The following is a 25,503-nucleotide window of genomic DNA, read 5'->3' as shown; positions in this document are numbered from 1 at the left end:
AGTGAATAATACACATTTTACAAACAAGAAAAACAAACATAAATCAATAAAAATTATTAAATTAATTAAATTTGTGCTAATGTGTTATACTGGTTTTAAAATTGATAAAATAATGATATTGCTCCAAAATGAATAATCTTCTTTAGGAGACATATCTTGCAATTCTAATGTCCAGATGAAATTATTACTGTGACTGTCTTAATAGTGTGTAATTCTACTTTGGATATCATATCACATATATTTGAAATTAAGGACTAAAAACTATTGCCCAGAAACTTACAGCTTATTTTCCATGCAAGTATCATCCAACTATTTAGCCATATCTGATTGCCCCATTCAATTAATTTAAACTTAATGTCCACTCACATTCGCCATTTATCAGATACTCATTTGAATTACAATGAGTAAAGGAGCATTGGCATTCATTCTGGAAAATACATCTTCTCAATGAAGGGCAGGAGGTCATGGGTGTAGAAAGGGTGCTTAAAAATGCATCATTGTAAAAATGAAGAAGAAACTATATTCAGAAATTGTCACTCACATTAAAGTATTATAGTATAATATAAAGCTTTATTATCTGGATGACCCCACCTATTTTCTTTCAGTACACATTATCCAAATGTTACAAAGGTGATCAACCTATAACTTTGATATCTTTTTATATATGATCTCCTTTAATTCTTTAAGGAAGACAAATAGGCAAGAAAAAAAATAGAATAAATGGTAAAGTAAATATCCCCAGATTCAAGGTGTTGAATATGCTATTAATAGAATGAGAATCTGTTTATATCTGTTTATTCTATTGAGGTTGTTTATCCTCCATTAATTGGCACAGATCATCAACATAACTAAAAACTGAATTAAAATTTTTTTAACAAAAGCTAAGATTTTCCTAATAATATTGGTATGTTCTTTTATTAAATACTCTGTACTTGTTTTTATTGTAGGGAGTAAGCAGCAGTTGGGCAAAATCTTTGAAAATTTGAGCAAAATTTTTGAAAAGAGTTTTGCTACCATACATTGGACAAATGATTCATGGTCGTGTAAATATAGGTAGAAAAAATAAAAGCCATTCAGTCTCTACTAATTCCAGTTGGTAGTAACTATACTAGCTTGATAAGGTTTACAGATCAAATCAATCTTAAAACTATTGGTTTGTGAGCTAAGTAGGTGAATATATAGATTTAAATAACAGGTAGAGGGACATTGGGACCCAGGTATATCCAATCATGTGAAGAGCCTGACTAATTCTAATGATTAGGCAGTAGAGATTGTGATCTTTCTTGCTGTGCTCAAAGGCAGGACAAAGACAGTCACCTTGCCAATGAACACATCAACAATGGTTCTCAGAAATCATGAAGCAGAGAATGGTTCATTGAATTTGCTTTTAGGCAAATAATTTTCTATAGGTGAAGGTAAAAGTTTATCATATTGTATGTTCTTTTTAAGTGACCCAACAGCCATGAAATCTATCAGGAACCATTCTTGTGACTCAGATGTGCTTAGATGCACAGCCCAAAAGAAATAGAAAGTTGGAGGAAGTGTAACTCTACAGTGTAAAACGTGCAGATGTCATCAGAATATTAAAGATAGCCACAAGCTATTTGACATTTTTCCTATCTAGAGGTGGATTCTATTTGTCTTTTTTTTTTTTCTCTCTCTCTCCTTGAATGTGGGCTTCCATATGACTGCATTGAGCCATGCAGTATGGTGGAAGTGTAGCTATGAAAGGTCCAGGCCTTGCTTTTAAGAAGATTAGAAGCTCCCTTTGCCTTTTGGAGTCTTGGGCTATCATATAAGAAGTTAGACTTTCCTGTGGAGTAAACAAATGGAAAAGCCCCGAGATTTGATGGGAAGAGGGCTCCAGCCATGCCCAGGCTTGTAGCTATCCATGCCAGTGCACCAGAGATATGAATGAAACTGTCTTGGGCAATCAAGACAAGCGGAACTTCCAGTCGAATATCACTGTGTGACCAGAGTCAATACTACATGGAATTGTAGTATTCAATTGAAGAATCACCCATAGGTCTCACTTGCTTAAGTTCTTGGCCCCCCGAATTGTGAGATATTAAAATTGTTATTTGTTGTCACTAATATTGGAGTAGTTTGTTATATAGCAGTAGATAACCAAAAGATATGTTCATTTTGAATTTGACTTTTTTTAATGTAATGAATTCTCTTTATTGGAAAGAATACATGTGTAAATTCTAAGGCTAAGTACTAAGATATATGTGTGTGTGTGTGTGTGTGTGTGTATGTGTGTATTTTAATTAAAATTTGGAACAGACAAGAATGACCAGGAATACTAAGGGCAAGAACCATTTAAATGTGAAATTAGGAAAAGACCTCAGTATTAACAACAGTCTTATTGCCAGATGTATTAGTTATATTGATTGCAACTGAGTGGCTAAAGAACACTTCTCTGTGATATAATAACATTTTGTTTCTTCTAAATGATAGGTTACCTTTAATTATACAATAATTATAACTCACAATGGCATTTATTTTGTACAACTACTTGCTTTTAAGTACAGACCATGTAAGACTTTCTAAAGGTCTGTCTCAATTTGAATACTTTGTGGAAGTAAAGCATAAAACCTAAAGAACTCATGTTATATTTTACCCTAGTCTAATAGTAATTAACGAAATTAATGATTCATCCTCAGGTATCCATGATAGAAGTTACTAACATTTCACTAAGGGAAGAAAATGATCAAAATAATTTTCATTTTCACCCCAAACACCAACTACAGTCAAGAGAGTGCTTACAGCTAAATGTGGCATGTAATTTTTAAAGTTCAGAAGTTTAAAAAGTCAGATAGCTTTCTCAGAATATATGAAGATATTAAAACTCCATTCAGAAATTGATAAAGATCAAAATACTGAATAGGCAGTGAAAGTTTTTATGTACCATCAAAAATTTTAATTGACTTGAGTCTTCATATAAGATATTCATTAGGTGACTATTTTTTATTACTTCAAGTGAACATAGTTACAATTAAACTGAGATAACCTTTCCATTTCGGGATGGCTTATCCAGACTATTTGCGATTATGACTTGAAAGGGTCACCTTTATTCATGCAGTAAATGAAAGATGCTCGTATTTTGTCCCTGCCACTATTTCATTGTTTTACCTTGGAAATTAATCACATCAAATTGACCCCTAAAGGCACACACCAATTGCAGAAAGAAAAGGAAAGTTTAATATCTCATGATATGTGTCTAGTTAGGACAAACACAGACATAAGTTGTACTTGAAGAATTCTTACGGTAAATTCATTCGAAATCTTTACTCATCAAAACCCAAGAGTTCTGGCCACAAGGTGTGCTGGTGATGGAGATGAAAATATGCTCCAGAAGGAGCAAGAAGACCGATGCTATGGCGGTGCTGGCCAAGTAGAATGATCAGCCTGGGCAGCTACCACAGTTACACACACTGTGCTCGTACACAACTGATCTGGGAATTGAAGGTGAAGGTTAAAGCCTATCTGCTCTGCTTGGCATTCTGCACACACAGGCACAGGTCTCATCAGCTCAGACAAAAAGAGATGCCCTTTTCCTTATAGGGGTTTCTCACAGTAGTTGTCTTTTTCTAACTCCTACAAAGATGACACTGTAATGGCAGTAGCCCTGGGTGTATCTTTCCCAATCATTGTGTCCAAACACACATCTGCATTTTTTTGGTTTGATCTAGATTGAAGAAGGGATGAACAGTTTGTAAGGCAGAGACACTTGAATCGGGTGAATTTAGAATTGGTTCTTGGAAGTTTTGTGTAGGTGGAAGAAAGTTATTTTAGTCAGCAGCTGGATATTTCTGGAATGAGAGGATCCAACTCTTAGTAGAAAGTGATAAACAGGATCTACTTGGAGGCTTGGCAACCAAAATTGGTAAGAGGGTTAGGGCAGTAAGGGGCACCACTCCCAGCAGGAATGATGGCAGAAGCTAACATTTCATGGTTTGATTTTTAGTTACTCAGAGACTGGGTGAGACTTGAGTGGGCACATTGCTTGTCTTAAATAAGATATTAAAAAAGTGAATATTAAAGCTAGAACAATAATTTTTGTGCCATATCCTTTAATTTGTGCTCTCACACACCTTAAGGGTATAAATTTACTCTCCTAAAATATTAGTACTACTCACAATTGATTATTAAAACATTAAAAATATTAACCAATATTGACTTATAATACTTTCCATTTCCCAAATACTGTGTTAAGTGTGTTATATTTGTAATCTCATTTAATCCTTATAATCTCTGTGAGGGGAATGACACTTTCTTATTTAGTAATTTAGGAACCTGACTGAGGTTTAGAAAGGTTAGGTCACTGCAGACACACACAGAAGTGGCAAAGGTGAGATGAACCCAAGACCAATTAAAAAAAAATACATCATCACCCTAAGCTACCTTCTATGATTAGACGTGTTGGGTGAAAACACTAAAATATACCAACCATGAGAAAGATTCTTCAGTGATTCTACACTGTATAAACTAAAAATATTAGATAAGTCTTAATTTGGGTTGTCTTGGAAAGAGTCGAGGATTCAAGTTCACATGGCTTACCTGTGTGGTGATCTCAGGAAACAACAGGAGAAAGTGACACAGGAAGGGACAGAAGCCAGTGAAAGATGTACGCTATCAAGTAAGTTACAGATGTGAACTTCTGAAACTTGACCCCACTGGAGAACTTGGGGAACCATTGTAGGAAATATTACTCTATATGGGAAGGATAAAAGGTGCATTAGTTACCTGTCCGTTCTCACTCGATGCTGGTTGAAGTTATATTTCAGGGGGCATTAATTCTATAGCAGTTCTAGCCTGTCGTGTACAGAGCAGAGCTGGGCGGCCAGAGGAAGCCCTCAGTGCTGCCAGCTGAAGTTTGGGCCACTTGCACTGACGTTGTGGTAGCTCAGCTGACAAGATAACACAATAGTAGCTACTGCAATTAATAGTCATCTCTTTCTTAATTCATACCTGAGGATTTTCCTGATCAACTTCTGGCAAATTATAATCTCTAAAAGTCTGTAGCATTTTATTTTTACCATTCTCATAAAAGTTACTTGCCATCATGATTTGTTATAATTTGTTTACAAGTTTTCACTCATAAAAAAGATTGAAAGCAAGTACCACACTAAAGACCTGCCTTTGTGTCTTCTTTTTAGGCCTTTGATATTTATAGTCCATCTTCATTTGATCCTCTTTTTCACTAATTTATTTGGAAGTGTAAGCCAAGATTCTGTTTTTGAAACCCTTCTTTTATTACACTGCATTATCATAAATCCTTACTTAGATGGCCACTAAATCGCTTCCTACTCTGACTTCAGTTCTGAGAATCAGACTTGCGTTATAGTTCAACATCTGTCCTTCAAGATTTTGAATCTTGGGGATCCTTAGGTGGCTCAGCGGTTTGGCGCCTCCCTTTGGCCCAGGGCGTGATCCTGGAGTCCCGGGATTGAGTCCCACATAGGGCTCCCTGCATGGAGCCTGCTTCTCCCTCTGCCTGTGTCTCTGCCTCTCTCTCAATCTCTGTGTGTCTCTCATGAATAAATAAATAAAATCTTAAAAAAAAAAAAGATTTTAAATCTTACCGGGCTTTAAAATCAGTCTGTTCAAAAAAATAAAAAATAAAATAAAATCAGTCTGTTCATTTTATGTGGCCTCTTCCTGGATGTTTTACTCCACTCACCACTTTTCTCTACCTTTTCTCTTCTCTGTGCCTCATCTGGTTGAGTTCTGCCTTTGGGGAGAATTGCCAGGGATCTCATGAGAGAGAAGATAGAAGTCAGGAATTCCTTCTTACCTTCTGGGTCCCCATTGGCCAGCTGAGTCCTGCTCCCCTCCAGAGACGCAGTTCACCTGGCTCTTTCAGTCTTTTAGTTCTGAAAAGTGCCTTCTCCTTTCTTCATTTCAGGCTTTAGTCTTAGCAGAGGCCCATTGTTTCTATCCCAGATATATCAAACTCTAACTGAAGTTTTATCCACTCTTTGGTACATTTTTATGAGTGGTGGATAGTCTCAATTAAATTCTCCTCAACTTATGAAATTTGAGCATGCCATTTGTTTCTAAAGAATATGCCAGACTGATAAACCAAGTAATGAATACTTTTTTTTCCTCATAATTATGTTATTGTCTTGCCAGTTTTAAAAAAGAAAAAAAAGTCTTGAATATCTTTCTTTCTCTGTTTACTTTGGATTACCAGTCAATTGCTGAATCATACTTATTCTGAACATAAACTAACTGTTTTATCTTGTTTTTTATCCTTGTACTTTGTAATATTTAAGTCAACAAAATAAGTTCTATACTGTGTCTGCAAATTCCAGTTTCTAATCTTTCCAGTATCCTGTCTGTACTTCTGAATTATAAAGTTTGTCATATTTTCTTCAGGGTCCTTAGTAGACTTTTTAAATAAAAAATAAAATGCATTTCTAAAATAAGATGTTCCCTTTAAATATTAAAGAAATTCTCTCCTACTTAAATTATTTGTACAAAACTCAGTCAGTGCTGAAAAATCCTGAAATTCAGTATATATCTTTTGTTTTTACTTTCCTACTCATTTAATCCTCCCCTCTTTTAGATTATGATTTCTCTTCATTCTTTGATGGTAAATTATTTTTAATTTAAAAATATTTCCATTAGGTCAAAATAATTAAAGAGATATTTCCACCTAACATTTAAAATCTCTTATATTTTCTCATATCTAATCAGTATCTCAGAGCAGTAATTTTTTTCTTCTGACTGGATATCACAATCAAAATAGGGAGATATGTTGTTTTTGTTTATAGTTTCAAATTTCTATTAGCAATAATTGCGCCTCGGATAAACCTCATTGGCTACAATACTGATACTGCGCAAAGCTATAGTTTCAAATTTCTATTTTTAAGTCCTTTTTTTTACACTTTATTTTTAAGTTCATTAATTACAGCAGAAAAAAGATACTACAAAATGATAGGAAAGATGACATACCAACAATACATAGCAATCAATTGCTAGATATATCTAGCAATATAGTTTGGGAATGTATAAAATAAAAACCGGTAGAGTTATAAACAGAAAAGGACAAATCCACAACCATGTATAAAGCAAGAAGTTAAAGAATTATAAGCAAAAATTTACACACATCTATTAGAAACAGATGAGTCAAGTGTATTAATCCGTTTTTTAATTTTATTAAAAGAAGTTCTTTTACTTGAGTATGGTTGGCATACAACACTACATTAGTTTTTCTATTTATCTGGTTTTAATTGTGATTCTATTGCCAGAGATTAGGATAAAATAGATCTAACGTGGTACTTAATATCTGTAATTTCTGGGATACCTGGGTGGCTCAGCGGTTGAAGTCTGCCTTCTGCTCAGGGTGTGATCCTGGGGTCCAGAATCAAGTCCCGCATCAGGCTCCTTGCTGGGAGCGTGCTTCTCCCTCTGCCTGTGTCTCTGCCTCTCTCTCTCTCTCTGTGTGTCTCTCATGAATAAATAAATAAAATATTAAAAAATATATATATGTGTAATTTCCAAAAATTCTTTAGTATATGTGTCCATCCTGGTTTGGGAATCACTGTTCTGTAATTAGACCTTAAAAGCCCATGTGCTTAAATCTGTTTATGATCTGACCAAAGAATCTCTAGAAATTTCAGTTACATAATCGCTGAAAATAATATTGAGATATTGAGAAGGTATGGAAAAGTTCCATTTATTGGCCTGTTTAAAATGTAGACATGTAAATATAAAATGAGAAAGTTTGTTTTAAGTAGACACTCCCAAATATTGCTTGCAAATTTGACATTATACCAGTTCAAGAGTTGAGTGCTTTGCTGTTGATCTTTGAATGCTGATTGTATTGAGCAATAAAGAGTAAGCGTAACAAATGTACAAAATGGCAGTTTCAAGTTCTTAGAATTGCTGGAATCAACACACCAGAGCCTATTGCCAGGTGTGACACTTTGCACTAGTTTTTAAAAACTTCCTTTTCTTAAAAGTGGATATTAATGTTACCTATTTGCAGGATTTGGGGGAAAATGTATGCAAATCACTGGCTCAGAGTAGACAATAAAAAATGTTATTTCTCCTGCAGAAATGTATAGTCTAATTAGAGAACCAAAGCAGAAAAACACAAAACAATTAATTATAATGCATTGTGGTCAGGGTCAGTAAAGGACTTCCCAGTGTGGGTTCAGCCAGCTTCTCCCTCCTACACTTCAGGTTTTCTCATCTGCCTAGGGAAGGTACTTAAAAAAGGTTGAGTTCAACAATAGGTTTTTCTGCTGTTCCTATGGCAACCAACTGAAAATAATCACAACACTTCACTTCAATCCTTAATGCAATTTAGTCAGCAACATTTGCTGAGCACCCACTGTGTGCAGAGAAATGTACTGGAAGATTATGGCAACAAGAAATTTTATTGTCATAAGTGGAAACTGCCAAGAAAAAATAACTTTTTTTTTACATATATATCCTCTGAAAAATAAAAGTTTATAAAAGTCTGCCTCAGGGTACCTGGGTGGCTCTGTTAGTTAAGCATCTGCTTTTGGCTCAGGTCATGATCCTGGGTCCTGGGATGGAGCCCCGTGTGGAGCCCTCATCGGGCTCCCTCCTCAGCCGGTAGCCTACTTCTCCCTCCACCTCTGCTCCTCCACTCTGCTCACTTTCCTGCATTCTTGCTCTCTCTCAAATAAATGAAATCTTAAAAAAATAAAAATAAAAATCTGCCTCATTATTTGTACATTAGGGTTTCTAGGTTTACCTTGAGCTATGGGTGTTTCTTTGCAAACTTCTGCACAAAAAGTTAGCAAGATAAAAGTGGAATTTGTTCTCTATACTGGAAATGATTTGAGTTAGTTGAGACAATAGTTCAATACTATTTTACCAATACTAGTGGATTTCTCTCTAGAATTTTTCCCTGGGATAATAAATAGACCTAAATACAAATGTAGGAAAATGCCATTTTCCCAAAGTTATGCCTTTTGGCGGGGGGAAGATCCTAGGACAATGAAGCTAAACAGGAAGAATGCCATTAAAAGCGAATAATTAAACAGTTACAATGACCTTTTTCATAAAATCCAGCTATGTGATGACTAGCTGCAGATTGTCAGATAAAGAACCTAAACATCTTTCTTCTATCTTCACACAGCTGTGTGTGGCCAATCCACACCAGGCTAGACAAATTTCAGGTGAACAAATAATACTGACCTTCTTATCTGTTCAAAATTCTTAGTAACGTGTTGCCTTGCACTCATCTTTAATCCACCATTTTCCAGAGCAGCTTCCCACTGAGATTTATTTCATGCAAATTGATTTTACATATATAATACAATGTATGCTCTTTTATCCATTTGCATATTGCCCAACTGACCTAAACAAGGAGAAGAATTAGTGAAGTATGATGACATGGCATACTGATGCATGCTTATTTAAGCTGTGTACATTTATTTAATTCTAAATACAATTTTTTCTTACTACACAATATGCAGAAGTTCCTTATATTAAAAAATAGAAAATATTAAAAACAAAATAGGAATATTAAAATCCATAATTTAATACTCTTGGGCTTCATTATTAACATTGAGGTATATGTTTCTTGCTTTTATTGTTAAAAAATGAGATTGCACTTTTTTCATAATTTATAACCTCCCTTTATATTTACTGATATATCATTGATCATCTTTGTACATTGTTACGGACTGGATTGTGCCCTCCCCGCATTCATATTGAAGTCCCAGCCCCCAGTGTTACTATATTTGGAAATAGGGTCTCTAAAGAAGGTATTAAGGTTAAAAGAGGTCATAAGGCTGTAACTCTAATCAGATAGGTTTAGTATCCTTGTAAGAAGAGAAGTCACCAGAGTAGTCTCTCTGAGCACAGAGAAAAGTTTAGGTGAGATACAGTGAGAAGGTGCCTTCTGCCAACCTAGGAAAGAGTTCTCACCAGAAATCATCCTTTTGGCTCCTTGATCTTGGACTGGACCTCCAGCCTCCAGAACTATGAGAAAATAAATTTCTGCTGTTTAAGTTACCTAGAATGTGGTGTTTGTTATGGCAAACTGAGCAGAGTATAAATATATATTAATAAATGTGTTTCTATAACATTTTAATCATTACATCATATCTTCTGTACATCATAGTTTATTTTTACTTTCCTATTACTGGATATTTCAATTATCTAAATATATTTAAATTTTTAAAAAGATTTTATGTATTTATTCATAAGAGACACACGGAGAGAGAGGCAGAGACACAGGCAGTGTGAGAAGCAGGCTCCCATTGAGGATCCCAATGTGGGACCTGATCCCATGATCCCAGGATCACTACCTGAGCCAAAGGCAACGCTCAACCACTGAGCCACCCAGGGTGCCCCTAAATATATTTTAATCTTAATATTTATTTATTTTCATAAGAAAATTTTCCAGAAATATTTTTGAATATAAAGCAATGCACATTTCTAAATATTTTTGATCCATATTGGTAACTGTTAGTCCCATTTATACTTCCGTGAGTTGTGAGAGTGTGACATCATCACTACTCATAAAGGAATTACCACTTTTCAAAAATCTCTGTAAATCTGGTAGTCAAAATTTACATCTGTTTTATTTTTTTACTCAATTTGAATTTTTAAGTGTAATTTGTAGTGAATAGATTATATTAGTGATTTTATTTGTAGTGATTTGATAGCAAATTTTTATTAGCCTTTCTGTGGCTTGACCTTGTGACTTGCCTATGCATATCCTTGTAGTTATTTATTTTTTTTAATTGCATGAAAAATAGGGGCACCTGGGTGGCTTGGTAGTTGAAATGTCTGCCTTCGGCTCTGGTCTTGATCCCTGGATCCTGGGATCGAGTCCCACCTCCACAGGGGACCTGCTTCTCCCCCTACCTATGTCTCTCTTTCTGCGTGTCTCTCATGAATAAATAAATAAAATCTTTTAAAAATTTTTAAAAATTACATGAAAAATATGCTGTGATTGTCTATTTTTGTATTGTGAGAAAATTATGTGCAGAGCCAAGAGATTGTAAATGATACTTACTTCAGTGACACTAGAAACACATTTATCTGTGATGCTTTGGTATTTGAGTGGGAGGTGGAATTTGAGTAGGAGTTGAGCATTGAGAACATGGGAAATTTTTTATTTCCACATCACCATTTTCTTACATTTTTGATTCTAACTGCTGCTTCTTAGAAGTTTTTACTTCTGTTAATATCTTATGTGGTATTTCCCAGGGCATTTTACACACTCTGGTTATTTAGTCAATATCCCATATCCATTTGCTGATTAATATTTTAAATCTGTAACTTAAGTTCATCTGAACCCAATCTGACTCTTATGAGTTCTCTCAGTGACCTCACCATCCACTCAGATTCTTATATCAATAACATAGCTGCCATCTTTGACTTACTTATCTTCAATTTACAATGTCTAATGAGCCAGCAGTTTGATTACTTCAACAAACATTTATTGATATGCTGACTTAATCAGATAATGTTCTAGACTTTTGGGGTACAGCCGGAAATAAACTAAGTCCTTATTTTTGCAGAGCTTATATAAATGGGTATATGTCAGGATCCAGTCAGAAAACAGAAATGAACATAGAACATTTAATTAAAAAAATTATTAACTAATTATAGGCAACTATTATTAAGGGGTAAAGAGAACCCTGTAGAATACAAGAATAGTAGTTACAGAGACCAGCTACTACTTTTAGTGCTGAGAGCATGACCAAAGGAAGAAATACAGTGGGAAAAGATTTCCCACTCCAAAGACTGAGATTCTGACCTTCCTGGAAAGAATCTGGATATAGTTCTGTTGGATGGTAGAGAATTTGGCTGAGAAGCCACTGTCAGGGGCTGGCAAACAGGGAACTACCTGATGGGGAATGATGTGCTTAGAAGCCATCCATTAGGCTACCAGCGTGACATCCTGAGATGCTTTCCATTGGAGTGCCATCAACACTTGCTTGGGAAGCTTTTCACTGGGTATCTGGTAAATCTTGTTGACGAGCCACTTGCTGGGGTGCAATTGAAATTCCCTGGGAGTCCCCCCACCTTGTCCAGACTACTTATGGAACTCACTGGAGAGTGAATGCCCCTGGATGTCCTGCATCCCAATGGTGGCTGTGCACTGCCGAACAGGAACAAAAGCATACCAAGGCTAGAACCATTCCTCTTGCAGTGTTGTTGTTGTTGTTGTTCTCTTTAATAGACAGACAGAAAGAGGGAGAGGCCAAGGGAGAGAGAGAATCTTAAGCTCCATAGTGGGTGTGGAGCCCAATATGGGGCTGAGATCATGACTAAGCTGGAATCAAGAGTCCTTAACCCACTGAGCCATCCAGGTGTATCTCTTGTGCTCTTTACTTACAGTTTAACATTGTGCCAACTGGCAAAGTAGAAATGCTTGCAAGATTCAGATTCAGTATCATAAACAAGGCAAAGAAGAATTTGTAGCTGGGAGGCAAAGAGTTGTTAAGTGGCACTATCCACTCCTTCAGATATAGTAACAAAACAGCTCTTTGTTCCCATTTGATGAGGTAGAGCTACAATTAGTTTAAGCAAAGTTGTCACCTCTTATCTGAAAGGTGAAGAAACTGATTACCAAGAGCCATTGTATCCATTGCTAGCTATACTAAATTACTCCTCAAATTCTATCACAGTCCCATTGAATTTTATGTTACCTAAAATCAAAATTATAAAGTTCACCTGTGACAATTTGTATGTAAATTATTGAGTACAAGGATATAGAAGAAGAAAATAACTAGCATATATAAACATATGCATAGACAAAAAGAAAACAAACAAAGCTACTATATATTTTGATCCCATTACTGGTTACAAGTTTGTAATTGGCCTATGACTACCTTTTTCTACTACCGTTATATATTACCTTGCTCTCGACAGGAGCCTCAGTTGGTTGGGATTTTATCTGTTGAAGTTGCTCAAATACTCATTCCCATTCCCAACAGTCCTTTTTTGGCTTGCTATAGTTTTGTAAATTAAGTTTTCCTTTTAAGTACTAAAAGTCATGAGAGAATTTCCTGGATTCTAGACATAGTGCTCTTTTCCCTCAATTGTATAGCATTTACCCAATTTCTCCTTGGTAATTGGGCTGAACACTCCAGCCAGTAAGATAACTCCTTTTTTTGCCTGCTGATTCAGTGGCATCAAGAGCCCCAAATGGTCAAGTGGCAAGTACACCTTACAATTTAAGGGAACCATTGTTGTGTTTCATGGTGAAAGCATTCCTCCATTGGGGACTAAAACCTCCAAACCAGAGAGCTCAAAGTTTTCAGGAAAGACAGCAGAAGTTATGGGAGTGCCTTAGTATGTTGTAAAGGAAGAGGAACCAGTGCAGTGATTACCCTTTGATTCCAGGACCCATATATTCTGTATCTAGGGAAGACAACACCATACTATGATCTCTAGTTCAAAGGATATTCACCATCTGTAAGACAAGCCAGTTGCTTCCCAACTGGCACCAAAAATGAGTTTTTGGTAAGTCATTACACCTTCTAATTAGACCAGCTGCTTCTAGGTGATAGAGTATATGGTAAGATCAGTTATTTCCATAGCCTTGAGCCTTTACTGCATGACATTTGCTATGAAATAATTCCTTTACCAGAAATAAATGCTATGCAGAATGCCATGATGATGGATAAGGAATTCATCTATGAGTTTGTGGATATTTGTGCTGGCAGATGAATTACGGGCATGGCAAGCAATTCCGTATCCAGAGTATGTGTCTATTCCAAGTGAAATGGGCTTTTGACCCTTTTATTATGAATTAGATTCAGTGTAATCAATCTGTCACCAGGTGGCTGGCTAGTGCCTTGGGAATTGGTGCCATATCAGGGTTTAGTGTTGTTCTCTGCTTTTTGCAGATTAGGTACTCAGTAGGAGCAGTTGCCAGATTAGAGTTGCTAAGAACACATATGTCCATGATATTGAGCCCATCTGAAGTCTTCATTTATGCCTCCATGGCCACTTTTATTTGGGGCTCATTCAGAAAGTATTGGGGTTTCTGGTAAAAGAAGTTGACCAACATCCACAGAGCAATCATATTGTCTACTTGATTATCATGAGCCCCTTCAATACTGGCTGCACTTTGGGAGGCTGCTTTCATTTTGTTCTGATCACTGGTATTTCACTGATACCCTTAATGGATAATGTGCTCCTCTTGTCTTTGATGGTTAAATGTTGCCACTTGGCTTATGGTATCCAGAGTGTATAACATACATTGAAATCAGAAAGATTTTCTCAATGTTGGTATTCCAATAACTCTAAAAGGCTTATAAAAGAGATTAACTATCAAAAACAGAAATGCTCAATTCACTTATGTATTTCTCCATGCTTTGGTGAAAGGAGTATCTCCTGTGCATCTTTGGAGGATGTATTTGGGTTGAGTTTGCAGGTCACATGTGATAAATCCATGCCAACATTCCTGTGGCTTTAAGACTTTAATTCTTATAAAATTTAATTCTTATATCCATAAGACTTTTTAATTCCTTCCCCACATCATGCCTGAGAGTTGGGAATATGACCTCATCTGTGTGTAGTAGGCCACAAATGAATTCAAATTCACTCAGTCAACTGAGTAAGCTGATAGTGCCACCTCCATCTCCATGAAGTAATACCTTTAATCTGGAATCTCTACTGAGTGTACCAATATCTATGAGATACTAGTATGATATCTATCTGAGAAATCAGTGAGCTATCAGGGAAATTCCTGAGAATCAGTAAATAGAAAACCCAGCTCTTCAGTTTTCAGACTATGATTTTAGCTAAGAACTAACGGATATGAGTTTGGCATTTTCTTTCAGTAAATGCTCCGGTGAAGATGCTATATATAGTATTTGTAGTCACTACCAGTGCCATAACAATCAAGTGCAGCAGCCACTTGAGTCCCAAGACACTGGTTTTAGTTGGCACCTTATCACAATCAGTGATGGGGGCAGTTTCATTATTTTTGATTCCACTGCATGCCATGGATTACACAACTCCTATTTACTCTTGGAAAGGATCTGGGACTTGAGCTGGAAACCAAGGCTACAACCAAACCAATACTAAAGTCCCATCTTTGAGGGTCTGTCTCCTGGAAATACTCCCAGTACCAATTCTGTCTAGCCAAGAGACAGAAATTGCACTACTAAGTTGAATAGGAAAAAAAATGTAATGTGAAGGTTATGAAGAATTTAACTGCAAAAGGGGAATTACAACTAAACTGTAAATTGTATTGAGTTCTCTATTATCACTGTAACAAACTACCACAAACTTAGTGACTTAAAAAAATAAAAATTTACAACATTATATAGTTCTGTTTGTCTTAAGTCTGGCCTGTATTTTACTGATCTAAAATTAAGATGTCAGGAGGGCTGTGTTCCCTAGTGGAGAATCCATTTCCTTGCCTTCTCCAGTTTCTAAAAGCCACTTAAACTCTGCTTCATGACCCGTTTCCTCATCTTCAAAGCCAGCCACGGTTAAATCCTTCTTATGTTGCATTTTTCTGATCCTTCTTCCATCATCATATCTCTCTTTGACTACAGCTGGGAAAGTTTCTTTATTTTTAAGGGCTTATGTAATTATATTTGACAGACTCAGATAATATAGGATGATCTTTCTATCTCAAAATTGATAACCTTAATTACATCTCTAAGTTTCCTTATTCCATATAAAGTAATATATCTCTGGTTCTAGGGATTAGAGTGAGGGGATATTTTTTGGGCTGCCATAGATCTCTAAAGAATCCAAGAATAACATATTGAAGGAGCAGCTGCTCCCTCTGTGGCTAAGGCAGAGTACTTAAGGAAGGAACACATTTGGAAAAAGAACATCCTCCATGATTGAGATTTAGGCCTCATTAGCAAAAGTAAAATGTGTGGATGGAAATGGGCAGAAACAGTTCCAAACTTTGATGTTTTCTCTGTCTGGTGGGCAGGATGAAAAATGAACACATAAATGAATAAATTACTTTAAATAGTATCATACATGCTGAAGAAAGTATACAAGTATGATGCGATAGAATGTTATTGGGAGAAAGTGACTAATTTAGATTTTTTGGTCAAGAAGAAATCTTTTTTAAAAAGTGACATTAGCAGATACTTCATGATGTTAAGAAGCTAGCTTCGCAAAGATCTGTAGACAGAGAAATGCAAAGCCCCCCTTTCCCCTATGTAGGAACATATATAGCAACTTTGTGGAGTTCTAAGAGGGGCTGCAGGTCTGGAACTTGGTATTGAGGGGAAGAGTGAAGGATATTATCTTAAAGAGATAAGGAGTCTGGTATACAGTGCTCTGTAAGCCAAGAGACAAGGATTAAAGTTTCAAGTTTTCATCCAAATAGGATGAAAAGCAATTAACAGCTTCTGACAATGAGTAACATGACTGGATTTATATATATGTTTTTAAAATTACTCTTGTTACTATACAGACAGTATTGTATCTTAATGATTTTTCTATCTGCTCTTTGAATGTGTCTTACTTGTGGACAGGGACTCTGCCATTATTGTCGTTTTTAGAATCTGGCACATTGCTTGAAACTTGGTAGATGGTGTATAAAGTCTTTTGAATAAATAATTGAATGAGTGAAAAATAAATGAAAACTGTTTCTCAACAGAGTGGTCAAGAATGAGAGAGGAGTACCAAGTAGTCACAGAAATGTGGAGAACATTCTTCTGAATAAAATCAATCTTCCATGGTGTTGCTAAGGATAGGGAGATTAATCCAGTTAGCATTTACCTATACTCCAAATACTTGCTTGGAGTACTAAAGGAGTGAGCATCTATTTGCCTTTTGCCAATTTTGAGTTTCCTCCTAAACATTAATGCTGGTAGAGACAAGTTAAATAAAATGGTTATATCACTCCATAATAAATACTTTAATAACACTGGCTCTAAGTAAAGATAATCCAATAAGCAATTAAATAGCAGTATCAGGATATTCTTTATAGAGGACAGGTTGAAGTTAGCTCATTTATACATTAATCATATTCTTAGTCTTCATGTACCTCATTTATTTTTTGCAGCATATATTCTTCCCAAACTACTTCCCAAACTTTCTTCCCAGACTATTTAAAACAGATACAGTTCTGCACTGAGTTGTACCTAGTACTTTCTGCTGAACTTATATTTCATTGAAGCTTCAGGTAAGGATCCTACAGGCCAGGAGTGGAATATGAGCAGACCACCCTTGATATAGGCCCACATATTTTATCTAGTAGTGTTAGGATCTTGGGATTTTAAATTCTGAGATTGAGAAAATAAGGTTCTGCCTGTTTTCTCTGTATCTTTGCTTGTTTGTTTTCTCTCTTTCCCTCTCTGTTCATTTCTTCTAATTGTTATATCCTGACTTAATCTATTTTGTTATTCCCAAATTAACTAATTCAACTCTTAGTTCTACCAGTTAACCTTGGGACTTGCCTCCTTCCATGAGACTGATTCTATCATCAGTGGTTGTCCTTTGAGAAAACTAATGACCATGGCCTCATACACCTTTCTCTAACATTGTTATGCACTAGAATAGAAAAGCAGAGATTGGGGCAAAATGATCAGTATAAAAATGATAGAGGGGCACGTAGATGGCTCAGTTGGTGAAGCACTGCCTTTGGCTCAGGTCATGATCCTGAAGTCCCCCAAATGGAGCCCTGCATCAGGCAACCTGCTCAGTGGGGAGTCTGCTTCTCCTTCTCCCTCTGCTCCTCCTCCTGCTCATGCTCTCTTGCTCACTCACTTTCTCAAATAATAAATAAAATCTTAAAAAAAATAAAAATGATAGGAAGGTAAGTGGTCTTACATACTAAACGTATGTTGCTAAAATGGCAGATGAACATCCAGACTGGTTAGAACTATGAGTATAGCAAGCAGAGAGATGAATGTGCAAATAAGAAAGAATGTTGACTGTGAAGGTGGATTTTAGAGAATGCTGAACTTAAAGAGAGAACACAAAAGAATAGTCAAAGAAGAGAATATTGAATTTTAGTCTTGATATGGAAATTTAGAACGATGAAGACATCTAAAGTGTGGCTATACTATTTAGTAAAGGATGCATAGTGGAAATGAAGACATGGAACAATATCATGTAGATAATTAGGGATGGGTGAGATCAGGTTTTGTTACTTCATTTTAAAATTCTTTAATGGACTTTAGAACATTTGAAGTGTAGAGTAGTCAAATGCCATTTCTATTGCCTACACAAAATATTGATTTTAATAATTTCTAACAGAATCTAGTATAGAAAATTTAAGTCTTAAAGTACTCAAAAATTACATTCTTGGGGCGCCTGGGCGGATTAGTCATTTTAGTATCCAACTCTTGATTTTGGCTCAGGTCATGATAACATGATTCCCTGGATTGAGCCCCATGTGGGACTGCACTCAGCAGGGACTTGATTTGAGATTTTTGCTCCTCCCCTCATATTCTCTGTCTCTTTCTCAAATAAATCTTTACAAAATATTTATATTCCTTCCTCCCTTTCTTTTAACTATAAAATGAAAATTTTGTCTACTAACATAGAGATTTCAGGTAATAGTGTTCCATTCCAAATCGTGAAATGTCAGTCAATTTGTTCACAATGTTTTGTATGTTTTTTATTAAAGTTAAAAAAGTTAATACATGGAGATCTTGTATATTCTTGGTTAAAGTAATTCCTAGGTTTTTTTTTTTTTAATTTTTATTTATTTATGATAGTCACAGAGAGAGAGAGAGAGAGAGAGGCAGAGACACAGGCAGAGGGAGAAGCAGGCTCCATGCACTGGGAGCCCGACGTGGGATTCGATCCCGGGTCTCCAGGATCGCGCCCTAGGCCGAAGGCAGGCGCCAAACCGCTGCGCCACCTAGGGATCCCAATTCCTAGGTTTTTAAATAAAGTTTGTGGTTATTAAATCGAATCCCTTTGTTATTTTAACATTATTTATTATGTTTTTGTATTGCTTAATGCTGATGTAAATAAGTCTTACTGTTTTGTGAGGGTTGGTTTTTCCCCATTTCTTCAGTCTATTGTCAGTAATGCATCAGAAGAAAGAGAGACATCAGATTTAGCCATGTTACTTTATATCTCTGTGTCTTAGTTTCTGTGTCTATAAACGAAGAATATTAAGATAACATCCTTTATAAGGTAATGTGGATGTATTATTTCAAGTGCCAACCTAATCCAGAAATATGATTCTCAGTTCTACATTCATTTTTGTGATCATTCTGAGTTGTGGAAGTCAAGCAAGTTAAAATTATTTTCATCAGAAAGAATGGTTAAAGTGGATTGAGATCCTCTCATTATTGGTAAGAACAATGACTTGTAAACTGGGCACCCTTACTTTGTTTTGCAAAGGTTCACCATAAACTTAACTCTTAACTCCCTCCATTCCAACTCTCTGCTAACCTATTGTGCTATTACTTTACTTGTTTTGAAATCTCATTAATGGTTTTTAAGTAAAATTAAGCTAGTATATACTACTCAGTATTTATAAGAAAAAGGTTTTCCTTCTTCAAAATCAGAATCCTTTTACAATAGTCTCCAGTGTTAGGCATCAACTTGACAATATTGAGTAACACATCATATTCTAAAATGCCTATTGAAAAGTAGATTTAACTGTGAAGGTTTCTAAAAACAACTTAGTGTATTTTTTTTCTTAACTTCATGTCAGTGACCAGCACTCAAAACCAGGGGCAAATTAAGTATGGTACAAAAGAATGTGAAACAGTTGATAGCTAAAGACTTGATTACTTATATTTTAAGAAACTGCCTTGGGCTCTAAGAATGTGAGAATGAACAAAATCAGAGGATTCTGGTAATATTTTTGAACCTGAAATACAGTACAGAACCTCTATTAAAGACTATAATAGAACATACTTTAACACCAGCATGATCATGATCATTATGCACTCTTCTGAACCTCTGTAGTTCTCAAGAGCTGTTTAGAAGTGCTGAGAATTAAAGCTGAAAAGGTGGACAGAAATGTAGGCAGTATTAATAATGGGAGTTTTTGTGTACTCACATTCACAGCATACAGTCACCCATCTTCAAACTCTTGGAACTCAAATATTTGACATGATATTTAAAATTGTTCAAATAAAATCCACACTGAAAAATTGTAATGAATCAGAAGGAATCACACTTATCAAGGACATACTATAAACTAGGGAAATGATGAGTTTTTATGACTCATGTGTTAAGTTAAATAGTATAGGTACAGTGAGGCTAACAAATATCAACCGTAAAATGTCTATGCAGTTGGTATGCCTAAAGACCGATTTATGGAGTGAATACTGTCTATTCCAGTATTAAAATTTAGAACAAGTACTCTGTGTCCTCTGACAGTGTTTTCCTTTTAGCTAAGTATATGCCTGATCTTTGTCATAATCTTTATCCAAAGCTTAATGTTTTTAAAAAATTCAAGTATACAACCTATGTATTACAGAACCACCTATCAAACAGAACCTAAACACATTCTCCTTAATTTAAGTTGATTTGCATTTAATAAGTACATTTGCAAGAATAGGTTTTTTCCTATGATAATAATAAGTAAAGGAAAATACAGGTACATAATCACGCTAAAGTAATCTACCCTCAAATTCAAATAGCTATATATTTGTTACTCGAAAATGTAGCCAGTCATGTATTTCACGTAACAAATAGAGTAAATGTAATAGTGCTCTAAGAAACTACAGGCTCTCCACAACAAGGCTTTTTTTTTTTGCTTTTTTTATTTTTTATTTTTTTTTTAGTTCTTTACTAAAATAGGTATTAATGGAATACAATAGTTGCTAATGGGCTATTGAACAACAGGATAGAAAGAAAGCTAGACTGGGGTGATATATGCCAATTAGCAAGTTCTTAAAGTAGTCCCAGGGTGAAGCACTGGTTGTTCCAGGCATCAATCTAAGCAGCAGTAAAAGAGGATTCAACTCTGAAATAGGCCACACCTGAATTTCTGCCTAGTTGGAGATTTCATGTTGCTTGATCAACTTATAATTAGCATAATATATGGCAGGAAACTTTTCCATTTAAAAAAAATAAAAGAGATTTTGAACATAATTATCTTACTAGAGTTTGACTAGAATAACTAAACATATTTCCCAAGTGAAGAATTAAACATGACCCTTCAGGAGGGTGAAAGGAATTTCAGAGCATCTCAAACTCTAAATTTTATGAAGCAATAAAAATTTCTCAGAGAAGAGCCAGCTAACTTCATATTTGCATATGAACTATGACCAATGATTCACTCTGAAAACAATGTGAAGGCAAATTTACAATTTAACGCAGAGTCTGCATAGCATGGTGTAAATGAATCAAACAATATACAATAAATTTCATGGACAGTTAAGTTTTAGTTCTAGTGGTGTAAATCACAGGTGGGTTCCCATTACAGATAGATATATTGTTGAGATGATAAAAACAGTGAAGTAAAAAAAATCTTATCCTGCTTTAAGTATCTGAGCTTCAGAAGAAAACGAAACTCAGTGGGGGAGATAACGAGTGGTGATAGGAACAGAAAAGAACTAATCCCAGTGCCAAAAATAAAAGGAAGAATCAAAGCCAAGCCACCTGTGTGACCTATCTGAACAATCCTAGGGTGAAATGAATCAATCCAACTTCCAATTTGTGGCCGAGCTGTAGAAATGGACCTAGAAAAATCAAAGAGGATTGGTTGGGGGAGGGAGGAGGAGAGCCTGCTGGGTAGTTGTTTGATCAAGCTCAGCTTTGCTCCATCGAATGAGAAAATCAAACAGTTTTACTATGTGTTGGTGGAACATTTATGGATTTTAATTCTGCCGGAATGTACATGTTCATTGGTTAGGAATGGAGTCAGACAGCCTATGTCACCTAACACATTTAATCTGTATTTATCAAACATTCAACTCCATTCCTTTCAATGATCTGAAGAGCTAGAAATTCAGAACTTATAAATAAAGTTTAGCAAAAAAGGTCAAATACTTGGAATCACACATGTGCTTGGTATATTTGAAGATTCAGATGCATTTGCAAAGCCTAATTAAGCCTTCGATAAGCCATTTAATACAAAAATAGAATAAAAGTCTATTAAGTTTCATTACAACTTATAATCACTTTGTTTTCCACTCTCCTCAGGGAAAAATATTTTAGTACAGAATTTGCATGTCTGTAAGTCTTCTGAAACTAGTAAAAAATTACCTTTTAGTAAATCTACAAGTAAAAACAATGAAGCACATTTCCAAAACTGGTAAGAACTTAAATAGGCCAAGAGAGTTCCATGCATCATTCTCTATGTTATTAAAAATTTCCTTTCATTATTTTCAGTAAGGTTTTTTTTTAATTTTTATTTATTTATGATAGTCACACAGAGAGAGAGAGAGAGAGGCAGAGACATAGGCAGAGGGAGAAGCAGGCTCCATGCACCGGGAGCCCGACGTGGGACTCGATCCCGGGTCTCCAGGATCACGCCCTGGGCCAAAGGCAGGCGCCAAACTGCTGCGCCACCCAGGGATCCCTTCAGTAAGGTTTTTATACAAAACTTCTCTTTCAGATTCTCCTCAAGACTGAGGGAGTGTTAAATGTATAGAGGGCATCTAAATTGGATGGCCAAAACAATTTTTTATATCAGATTTTATGGTCATTTAAAGGAGAAATGTACAAGAAAAAAAAAAAGGAGGAAATAGAAGTTATTTTTAAACAAAGGTGTTCATCCTGGTCTTGTGTCCATAGGAGAGATTGAGGTTTGAGGCTCTGTGCAGAACAAGGACTGAACTTTATCAGGGAGTCTGTTCATATACACTTAATGTGGAAATAGCTTCTATTTCTTCAGTTACATTTAACCATTCAAGAGTGATCATTGTTTAGGAAAAGTATTAAGACAATGAAAATTTACACATATGTGTATTAAAATAGTTGCATTTTATTGTCTAGTTAATGTGGTGGGAAAAATAATCCTACTAAGAGTGGTGGTATTGCCACTAGACCATGTTGTCTGTAAATGAATACAGGAATGAATGGATCTGCAGTCAGTTTCCAGTTCTGCCACTGTCTAGTTGCATAAGCTTGATAAAGCTACTACATTAGGTGGGTTTCAGTTGATTCATCTACAAAATGAAAATGTAAAATTTAGATGTAACACAAAATCAATGCCTTTGGCATCCTAAGCACCAATTAATATTTAATTCTTGTTAATAACATTTTTATGTAATCACAATAATTGATTATATATATATAAAATTGATTATATATATATATATATATATATATATATAATTAATTGAAGTGTAATGCATATTTTAGGTACCATAGCGCAGGCACACAACTTATCAACTAGTTTTGGATAAAAGATAATACTGGAGAGACAAAGTTTATTTCATTTAATTGGACTTGAATTTATCCAATTTTGTGGCTAGGTAAGGCATTCAGAGTTCATATCAATCTGTGGAAAGTAGTGGTGGAGCTTTATTTAATTGATGAATGCCTTACTAATTTGACGTGCTTCATTAGAAGACTTTTGTAAATTGTTTGCAAGAACAGCAGGATTGCTCATGCATAAACTTAATGAACTAACCAATAAATAAATTGGTAAGATTATTAATGAGATGCTTATTCAGGAATTCTTTAGTGGCTTGTCTACAGGATCTTTAGAAGACTTTAGTGAGTTTTCTCAGATTTCTGTTTGTCTTGACAAAAGTGGCACATGCATGATGTAAAGAAAATTTGATTAGCATGGGTAATTTTTATATTAGTTCACATTAAAACTAAAATATTCAAAAAGTGTGATAGAAACCAGTACAGTTAGGAAGACTGTTTCTGTACTCAGACTAGAATTATGTCAACCACATTTAACTTGGCTTAACTAATGTGATTTTTTGAATTATCAGCAGATAATTTCAGAAGCACTTAGAATTTGGTAAAGAATTTTCCAAGGTAAATGTGATGACATTAAAATTTTATTCAAGAATGTATATTAAACCTAGACCTTGCCAACTCATTGTAGCGCAACAATGAGTAAGACACATTCTCTTCTTCCCCATCAAAGAGAGAAGACACACAAGGAATAAAAAATTATAACACAGGTCTTTCTGACATCCTAGAAAACAATGTGTGTATTGTCCAACAATTTGTCCATTAAAAATAATCTTCCAAATGGATGAAAGATCTAAATGTGAGACAAGATTCCATCAAAATCCTAGAGAAGAACACAGGCAACACCCTTTTTGAACTCGGCCATAGTAACTTCTTGCTGATACATCCGCGAAGGCAAAAGAAACAAAAGCAAAAATGAACTATTGGGACTTCATCAAGATAAGAAGCTTTTGCACAGCAAAGGATACAGTCAACAAAACTCAAAGACAACCTACAGAATGGGAGAATATATTTGCAAATGACATATCAGATAAAGGGCTAGTTTCCAAGATCTATAAAGAACTTCTTAAACTCAACACCAAAGAAACAAACAATCCAATCATGAAATGGGCAAAAGACATGAACAGAAATCTCACAGAGGAAGACATAGACATGGCCAACATGCATATGAGAAAATGTTCTGCATCACTTGCCATCAGGGAAATACAAATCAAAACTACAATGAGATACCACCTCACTCCAGTGAGAATGGGGAAAATTAACAAGGCAGGAAACCACAAATGTTGGAGAGGATGCGGAGAAAAGGGAACCCTCTTACACTGTTGGTGGGAATGTGAACTGGTGCAGCCACTCTGGAAAACTGTGTGGAGGTTCCTCAAACAGTTAAAAATATACCTGCCCTACGACCCAGCAATTGCACTGTTGGGGATTTACCCCAAAGATACAAATGCAATGAAACGCAGGGACACCTGCACCCCGATGTTTCTAGCAGCAATGGCCACGATAGCCAAACTGTGGAAGGAGCCTCGGTGTCCAACGAAAGATGAATGGATAAAGAAGATGTGGTTTATGTATACAATGGAATATTACTCAGCTATTAGAAATGACAAATACCCACCATTTGCTTCAACGTGGATGGAACTGGAGGGTATTATGCTGAGTGAAGTAAGTCAGTCGGAGAAGGACAAACATTATATGTTCTCATTCATTTGGGGAATATAAATAATAGTGAAAGGGAATATAAGGGAAGGGAGAAGAAATGGGTGGGAAATATCAGAAAGGGAGACAGAACGTAAAGACTGCTAACTCTGGGAAACGAACTAGGGGTGGTAGAAGGGGAGGAGGGCGGGGGATGGGAGTGAAGGGGTGACGGGCACTGGGTGTTATTCTGTATGTTAGTAAATTGAACACCAATAAAAAATAAATTAAAAAAAATAATCTTCCTGTAAGGAATTAAGAAAAAAGAGCTAGTTAAAACCTGAGATACTGTTCACCACAAGCATACCAATTCTCAAATCTTCTTTGCCACTTGTAAAATGCTAAGTAATCTGGACACTCTTCTTTAAGTCTAGATTTTAACCTTAAGATTTTCTTGAACATAACAGTGCAGATGTCACAACTAATTCACTGGAATTTAAGTAACACATTAAATGGTTTTGCTATTCTAGCTGAGTTTTCATTAATAGGATAAACTCAGATGGTAGAGTTCATCTG

General features: G+C 35.6%; 1 protein-coding gene and 1 pseudogene across 10 annotated transcripts in view; one reads left to right on the top strand and one right to left on the bottom strand.

Annotated features, from left to right (window-relative positions):
- Nucleotides 1-25,503, top strand: part of LOC140620186 (zinc finger protein 385C-like) — a 450,118-nt gene that overhangs the window by 185,684 nt on the left and 238,931 nt on the right. The gene's annotated exons all lie outside the window — the stretch shown is intronic.
- On the bottom strand, nucleotides 6,728-6,856 carry LOC140620447 (U4 spliceosomal RNA; annotated as a pseudogene).

Source organism: Canis lupus, chromosome 28 (assembly GCF_048164855.1).
Source record: "Canis lupus baileyi chromosome 28, mCanLup2.hap1, whole genome shotgun sequence".
NCBI lineage: Eukaryota > Metazoa > Chordata > Mammalia > Carnivora > Canidae > Canis > Canis lupus.
Note: the sequence above shows the minus strand (reverse complement) of the source record. Positions and strands in the feature narration are given on the sequence as shown.